At 35.8% G+C, this 9,387-nt stretch overlaps 1 pseudogene; it reads left to right on the plus strand.

Moving 5' to 3' along the window:
* Positions 1 to 537: 537 nt before the first annotated feature.
* Positions 538 to 7,689, plus strand: LOC149568249 (ABC transporter G family member 35-like; annotated as a pseudogene).
* The last annotated feature ends 1,698 nt before the right edge of the window (positions 7,690 to 9,387 follow it).

Raw genomic sequence — 9,387 nt, forward strand, 5'->3', positions numbered from 1 at the left:
TTATAAAATGTGGCTTCTTTAGAATATGATTTGATCAACATTTCTAGAAATGATTGTTTGCGAACTAGTTTACAGGATATCTAGCACAAGTAAAGAGTCGTATACTAGATCTATTTATCATTGTAAAACAACGTTGAAAATACTAGATAATGTGCAGCCAACTTTCAATTTTATAAAGAAAATATTAAGGAGATTGCATGTATTTTCAGATATTTATAACACTAGCTTTCTCTTTATAGATTGGTGGCAACGTTACCTACAATGGACACTCATTAACAAAATTCATGCCGCAAAGAAGTTCTTTTTACATTAGCCAGCATGATTTGCATTTTGCAAAAATGACTGTGAGGGAAATGCTTGATTTTTCTGGCCAGTGCCAAGGAGTTGGGTCAAGATATGGTGAGTGCTTCTGCAGAAATTACTCACAATTGTATTGTCTTATCATTTCTGTACCCATATTGAATATACGTGGTTCTCACAGATCTCCTGCAAGAACTTTCTAGACATGAGAAGCAAGTAAACATCAAACCAGATCTAGATGTTGACATCTTTATGAAGGTAGATCTTGGTACCAAACATATACTTTTGATTAAGAGTTCCTAATGATCTGATCTGCTCTCTAATTTATGCCAAGTTTGACATTTGATCTGTGTAACGGTTATAGGAAACTGCAATTGAAGGCCAGAAGACCAGCCTTGTCACAGATTATGTGTTAAAGGTTAGATTTCAGTAGTCCCATGTTAGGTAGTACAAATGCTTAATAAGATTTGGATTTTAAAGATTATAATAGTACCCTTGATTTATTTCAGCTTCTAGGACTGGACATCTGCACTGATATAATAGTAGGGGATCAAATGCGCCATGGAATCTCTGGAGGTCAAAAGAAGAGAGTCACCACAGGTGTGTTTTACAAGGAAAGTTCCTTAGAAGTTTTGAAACATAGAAATTTGAAATTATATCACTAAAAGATGCAATTTTTGTGTTTGTTATTAAACATTTACAGGGGAAATGCTAGTTACTCGTCCCAAAGCTTTTTCTATGGATGAAATTTCAACAAGATTGGATAGTGCTACAACATACCAAATTATCAAGTGTCTGCGCCAACTTGTCCATGTTCTTCATGGCACAATGTTGATTTCTCTACTGCAGCCTGCTCCTGAAACATATGAACTATTTGATGACATCATCTTATTGTCTGAAGGAGAGATTGTTTATCAAGGACCTCGAGAACGTGTGCTTGACTTTTTTGATTCCATGGGTTTCAAATGCCCCGACAGGAAAGGAGTAGCTGATTTCTTGCAGGAAGTAAGTGTGGGATCCTTCATTTAGTAGAGCCTGCTGAATTTTAGGTGCCAATTGATTTCACATCACAAAGATTCAATCCATTTGCTCACATGATATATCCATTTTAGGTGCCAATTGGTACCAAAGTGATCAAGTACTATGTACGATGCAACTGCTAACGGATGAAATTCTTAATAGTATCAAATTTATTAACCATGCTTTTGGTTTTACTTGAACAGGTAACCTCAAGAAAGGACCAAAGGCAATATTGGGCCCGTACAAATCAACCGTATCACTACATACCTGTCAAGGAATTTGTAGAGGCCTTTCGCTCATTTCATGTTGGTAAGAGTCTTATCGAAGAGTTGTCACATCCATATGACAAAACAAAGAACCATGTTGCTGCCCTTACATCTACCAAGTATGGTGTTAGTAGAATGAACATGCTCAAAGCTTGCTACTCTAGAGAAGTGCTCCTTATGAAGAGAAACTCTTTTGTTTACATATTCAAAACAGGACAGGTGAATCTCCAAAATCCCAAATTTGAAGAACTTAAGCATTTCTCTTTTTAAACTTTGTGAAAGAAAGGAGAATAAATTCTGACAAACAAGTAATGCAGATTGTAGTTGTAGCTGCAATCACCACAACAATTTTTTTGTGCACAGAAATGCACCAACGGACCATTACTGATGGAAATCTCTACATGGTTGCCCTGTTCTTTGGTTTAATCCATATGATGTTCAATGGCATACCAGAAATGGCAATGACAGTTGTCCGACTTCCAATTTTCTACGAACAAAGAGACCAACTATTATATCCAGCTTGGGCATATTCGATACCAAATTGGATAGTGAAGATCCCATTTTCTCTGGTAGAAGCAGTGATATGGGTTTTCATTACATACTATACTATTGGTTTTGCACCAGAGGCTGATAGGTAAGTCTTGTATTTCTCTATTTCTATTGCATAGACAATGGTGATGTGTAGAAAGACAACTGTTCCACTTACAATAGTTTGTATGGTAATGTTATAATGAAAAATATAACAATTAACTACAAGCATATTCAAGCATATATTTAAGCTCCTAACATTTAATGACATCTCCACTCAAATCATAGCAACCTAAAAGGTTTTAACTACAACATTAACTACTCTCAAATCATGGGTTTGCTTACACTTCAAACTACATTCCTGGTGTGAAATCAAGACAAGAACCCCTTCCCGTAAGAAAATTCTCTAATTAATAGATGAAATTTAATTTCTTTCTTCTTTCACAGAATTAATAAACAATGAATGCTAAATGATTCATTTCTACCCATAATGCAAACACTCTTCGTTCTAGATAAAATATTGAAAGTTGGCTGCACATTATCTAGTATTTTCAACGTTGTTTTACAATGATAAATAGATCTAGTAATGACTCTTTACTTGTGCTAGATATCATGTAAACTAGTTCGCAAACAATCATTTCTAGAAATGCTAATCAAATCATATTCTAAAGAAGCCACATTTTATAACGTGCTGATGCGTTAAGCTTATCTAATGTTACTTTTCCTTTGTGACAAATGGCCTTAGATGTCAGAAATTTGACCAGTATACTTTGTAGTGTATAATCTGACCGATATACTTTGCTGTGTATGGGACAAAATAATAATCAAAGAAGCATTGCAACAGGCTGTGCTCATTTTGAGAGATCCTTTCTTTTGTTCGCAGATGCTTTAAGCAAGTCTTTCTCCTCTTTTGGTTGCATCAAATGGGAATGGGACTTTTCAAGTTCGTGGGATCATTGGGTCAAAACATGATCGTCTCACAAACTTTTGGAGCATTTGCTAATCTTGTCGTGTTCCTCCTTGGAGGATTTGTGGTTTCCCGGGGTATATAGTCTCCTGATTTCTACAAACCTTATTATTTACATTGAAGGAAATAACTTTCATGAACATTTTAGTTATGATAGCAAATTTTGAAATGAGGATTTATTATGTTGAAATAGTCGACGTACCCAGCTGGTGGATTTGGGCATATTGGTGTTCTCCATTGTCTTACAGCCAAAATGCCCTTGTTGTCAATGAATTTCTAGCTCCCAGATGGAACAAAGTAAGTGAATTTGCCTTTATTTAAAAGGATCATTGTATATCAAGAGTGGACAATCATACTAAACATTTTATTTCATCTCATATATATTACTTGTATGTAGCCAAGCAGTACTACCTCAAACAAGACATTGGGACATGAAATAATATAAGCTCGTGGATTAATTGCCGAAGCTAGATTATATTGGATTGGTGTTGGAGCACTAATTGGGTTTTGTATAATCTTTAATATTTTATTTACCTTGGCTCTAGCATACCTCAATCGTGAGTCTTGGGTTTTGTTAAGATTTAATTATCTTTTTCTTATTTCCCTTTTAATTTACATCTACGGCGGGCTCTAACAGAATCTTATTAATAAACAACGTTGAGAAAATCACAAGCTGTACTATCTGAGGATATTATTAAAGAGAAACAGGTAAACAGAACTGGAGAAAGCAACCATGGAGAAGAACTTAAGTCTGTTGATTTGACATCGGTGGTAAAATCTAGAGGTATGTCATGATCTCCACTCAAAATCTTTACTGCGTGTGAAGTTCCAGTTTGCTCAAAAACAAATTCCTCATTTTAGACAGACTTAAAATTAAAATTTAGAAAGGTAACAAGATAAGTTAGATCTTTCTTGTAAGCCTTTTGCGTACTTATGGATGTGTTAACCTGCCACTGGAAAAGATACGAATGTCTTATTCAACACTTCGAAAGAAACATATATTTCATGTTGAATTTGCAATTATCGATTTTGAACATAGCAATTGAAGGTGGTTGAATGTTAAAATATAAATTGTGCGCCTCGTATAAGAGAACATTGTAACTAAAAATTATTAGAGAGAGGCCAATGAACGTGTGTTAATTTGTGGATGAAAACTTGAAAATTTTCAGTTTCTCAAATAAAATTTCTAGAAATTGATTGACAAATAGATCAAAGAGATTGTAACATGTTGAAACCCCACGATCATAAACACTACTTATAATTTCAACTGTTATGATATGAAAAAGTTAGCATTATTCATTCACAGAATGTAGAATATCTTTCAGGCCATGCAGATTTGTCAGAGAGAAGAGAAAGTCTAACTTCAAGCCATGATAGAGAACTGACTGATATTCAGCACTCGGTATTTCAGAAAAAAGGAATGGTCCTTCCTTTCCAACCATTATCAATTGCTTTTGAAAACATCAACTACTATGTTGACATGCCACAGGTGAGTGCAGTTAGACTTTCGTTGATCAAATTTAATTAATTGGCGATAATTTTGACATTCCCAGCTTTTATCAAATTTAATTATGGAATTAATATATGGTACTGCGTTAGGAGATGAAAAATGAAGGTGTGGATCAAGACAGGTTAAAACTCCTTTCCAACATAAGTGGATCCTTCAAGCCAGGGATGCTTACAGCCTTGGTTGGAGTTAGTGGAGCTGGAAAAACCACATTGATGGATGTCTTGGCGAGAAGAAAAATAGGAGGATACATTGAAGGAAATATATGCATATCTGGGTACCCTAAAAAATAGGAAACGTTCGCCCGCATCTCAGGATACTGTGAACAAAACGATATTCACTCTCCTAATCTCACAGTATATGAATCACTCGAGTACTCTGCATGGCTTCGACTTGCACAAGATGTTGATGAGAGAACTAGAACGGTGGGATTTTGAGCTCTACTCTTTGCATATGTACTTTCAATAGGTGCTCTTTTTGTGATGAAACTAAATGCTTTTCTCGGTGATTTCTCTTTTAATGACTACAGATGTTTGTACAAGAAGTGATGGAACTTGTGGAGCTTACTTCACAAAGGAATGCTCTGGTAGGGCTTCCTGGGCTAACGGGTCTTTCTACAGAACAAAGGAAAAGGCTTACCATAGTAGTGGAACTTGTTGCTAACCCATCCATAATTTTCATGGACGAGCCAACTTCAAGATTGGATGCTCGAGCTTCAGCTATAGTCATGCGGACTGTACGCAACACAGTTGATACTGGTCGTACAGTTGTTTGTACTATCCACCAACCTAGCATTGATATTTTTGAAGCTTTTGATGAGGTAAATTTAAACACTTTCATGAATTGAGTACTGTGAGTCATATAATTGTGTCATTTTGGATGAAAGAAGCTAAGTATTGTTGCGCTTCCAAATTGGGAACAGGGAAGCCCCCGCAGATGCTAACCAATGCTTAATGTTAACTTGTTTGGATTTTTGACTTGCAGCTTCTGCTCATGAAAAGAGGTGGCCAAGTGATCTACGCAGGACCGTTGGGTGGGCATTCTCATAAACTCGTTGAATATTTTGAGGTACTGTTGGTGTTTTTTCACTTCATGGCATTTGTTCACTTTCTATTTGTTGCCAACAGAAAGAGTAATGATTTATATTTTTTGTGTGACTAATTAGGCTATTGAAGGTGTTCCACCAATTAAAGAAGGCTATAATCCAGCAACATGGGTGCTTGAAGTAACCTCTATATCTACTGAGGAAAGTCTTGGGGTAGACTTCGCAAATATATACAGACAATCTGCACTCTATGAGTATGTACATAATGATTGGAAGTTCCTTTAGAAGGAAATTTTCTCACCCATATATCACTAATAAGTCCTCATAAAAAGTGAAAAATTGTCATGTAATTGCTAACATCATTTTCTATTTTTTAGATTCAATCAATCCCTAATTAAAGAACTAAGCAGCCCTGCTCCAGACTCGAAGGATCTAAATTATCCAACAAAGTATGCACAGTCTTTCACAGTTCAATGCATGGCATGCTTATGGAAGTAGTCTATGTCTTACTAGCAAAATCCGCACTATGTTGTTGTGAGGTTTTTCTTTAGCACAGTGGTTGCACTGATATTTGGGACGATATTTTGGGACCTCGGGAAAAAGAGGTTGGTTTTTCTCTTGACTGGTATAAAAGATTTGCTTTGCTCAAATAGAACCCACCTGAGTTGAGTTCTACAAATTTCCAGCAATTTCTTAGTGTTTGCCCACTAAACTAGAACATGTTCCGAAACAGCAGTCACCTGTTATACCAACAAATTACATCGACAAAAAAAAAATTAGATTTTTAAGTTAAGCTACAATATTTTCCATGGGAAGATTCTACCAAAATATAATATTTCTAAAAGCTCTCCAAGGCGTTCTTGAAACTTTATTTCTGTTTTAAGATCTTATAAACAGTTTATTATTTGTTTTGACAGAGGTAATCAACAAGATTTTTTTAATATTTTGGGAGCACTTTATTCTTCCGTTCTTTTCATTGGAGTAAGCAATTCATCAAGTGTGCAACCTGTGGTTGATGTCGAACGGACCGTAGTCTATAGAGAAAGAGCTGTTGCGATGTACTCGAAATTCCCTTATGCCTTTGGACAGGTACAGTAAAAGATATTGACATAATTTTATTATATTGTGTTTTCTATGCAACCTCAACTTAACCAAATGACAGTCTCATTTATTCGTGTAGGTGGCAATAGAGTTTCCCTATGTGCTTATGCAGTCCATAATTTACGCTCTCTTGGTCTATTCCATGGTCACATTTGAGTGGACGGCAATCAAGTTTTTCTGGTTCCTCTTCTTCATGTATTTCACGTTTCTATACTTCACCTTCTTTGGGATGGTGACAGTTGCCATGACTCCAAACTTCTCTGTTGCAGCAATCGTTTCATCTGCATTTTATTCTACATGGAATCTCTTTTGTGGCTTTCTCATTCCTCGGCCTGTAAGCCTATCTCTTTAAAACTTTGAACTACAATTTTTTTTTTTTGGTTCAAGCAATTTTTACTTATTATAGTTAAAAATCTAAAGCAATTTCTGATGTTTAATAATGCAACCAAGCCTGTTATATTTGAAACAGAAAATTCATGTGTGGTGGAGATGGTACTACTGGCTCACCCCTATTTCTTGGACACTTTATGGTTTGGTTGGATCTCAGTTGGGTGATGTAGATACAGAGTTTGAGACAGCGGATGGAAAGCTAGCGGTGTCGAAGTTCATAGAAACTTATTTTGGAATCAGACATGACTTTCTGGGAATTGCAGCATTAGTGATTGTGTGCCTCCCTGTTGGCTTTGCCTCGCTGTTCGGCTGGGCCATCAAGTATCTTAACTTCCAAAAAAGATAGGGATTCCATACAAGCCTGTGTACATGACAATCATCTAGTTTGTTAGATTATATATCTCAAGAATTTGATGGGATTGTCTCATCCAACCATATGTGGGCAAAAAGATTTGCTTCAATTGAGGTCATGTAAAAAAAAAATTGTTGATAGGTCAGTATAACTCAACTTTTTTGTGTCTATGTAACCGTCATTTTATTGTTATACAATATTCAATTTTGTCTATACTTTTTAGTTCTTTTATCTGTTTTTCACCCTTTTCCTTTCGCTGTAATTGCAATGGGTGTCGCCTTACAATCTTAATTAAGAATTTGAACCCCAAAAATTGCCTACAGTGCATGACCATCGTCTTAGTCATGGTGGAAGAGGTGTATGGGAATTTGGATTGTTGTAGTAACATAAAGGAGTTGAGAAGAAAATAAAATGTTACAACGCATCTGTAGCGCCCCACACATTCAAGAGAAGACTAGAAGTGTGCGATACTTGAAGAAGATTTATCTTCTTCTTTGTATCTAGATGGTAGAGGGGAGTACCCAAATCAGAATTCTAATCATTTTCAAAACTTCAGTTATACAAGCATGCACGCTCAACCCCTATCGATATTTTGTTTTATTTGATGTATGTACACTCAGGCTCCATTTGGTTGGGGAAGAGGAATTTGGCTCAAAATCTTATTATCTCCTAACCAGGTTTTCAAAAATCTGATTTTGCATTTTTGGAAGATAGTTGAACTGTTTGGTTGCAACAAAAGATGAATATACAAATCCATATTCTTCGTTTGGTTGCCAATTTAGACATTAGAATTGGAATTATTTTCAAATGCACCCGTTGTCAAAAACAGAGAAACCCCACAGCCATCGGCTAAGAACAATGCAAAGGAAATAATGATCTAATTGTAAAAATGTCTCAAGAATGACAAAAAAAATTTAGCCTTGCTTATTCGAAGGGATTTGAAGTTCATGGGAGAGAACATACAATTATCTTGTTAGGTTCATTTTCTCTCATTTAGTGTAAATGTTTTCACTTATTAAAATGACTTACAATGGGTTTCTCAAGGCAGCCTCTTAGGGCTCCGACCCCCATTGCAAGCCACTTCCCAACTCTACACATAGATAACCTACCCTAGGCTCATGAAATCACAAAACAAAGAATCATAATAAATTCACCTCGGTCCTATACAAGCAACTGAAAAACATCATAAAAGATAAGCCACAAAATTTACATCATTTCTTCATGAGCAACAGATAAGCATCAAATAATAATCATATGATCACAATAATTCTCTATCAGCAACTGAAGGCATCAATGATAGATCACAAAATCCAATGGTTCTCCAATGAGCAACCAGAAAGTATCCCAATAGTAAATTACAATACTGATCGAAGACTCCAAAATGGTCAAGTCAACACATGACATCATCAAGAACATAACAAACACTTCAGTCCTCTCAACCGACCGAAAAGCAATCCAAGTATAACTGATCGAGACTCAAAAATGGTTATCAAATATAACTGATCGAGACTCGAAAATGGTTAAGTTAGGTATCTCAAATACATACACCTCAGCTTCACACAAGGAACTGGAAAGCAATAACAAACAGTAAATACATCCATCATAGAGCATACTATCACATTACCTTGGTTGGTTTGAAAAGATCGAGAACAAATCATCATAACCTCACATTCACAACCCCGGGCCTCTGGTAACAACCTAAACTGGTCAATACTAGAACAACCCCAAAACACAGAGAACACATAGAAAACATCAAAGTCTCACAGATTGGATTTGAAAGTATATTATTGAGTTAAGGTAAGGTTTATGTTCCATTTTAACGTCTATTTCAAGTAACTAAGTTTTCACAATCAGCCCTTACAATTAACCCATTTCTATAACAACTTCCATTAAATCAATAATCCAAATCTA

Source organism: Cupressus sempervirens, chromosome 3 (assembly GCF_028749045.1).
Source record: "Cupressus sempervirens isolate cs-2001-9-10 chromosome 3, ASM2874904v1, whole genome shotgun sequence".
Taxonomy (NCBI): domain Eukaryota; kingdom Viridiplantae; phylum Streptophyta; class Pinopsida; order Cupressales; family Cupressaceae; genus Cupressus; species Cupressus sempervirens.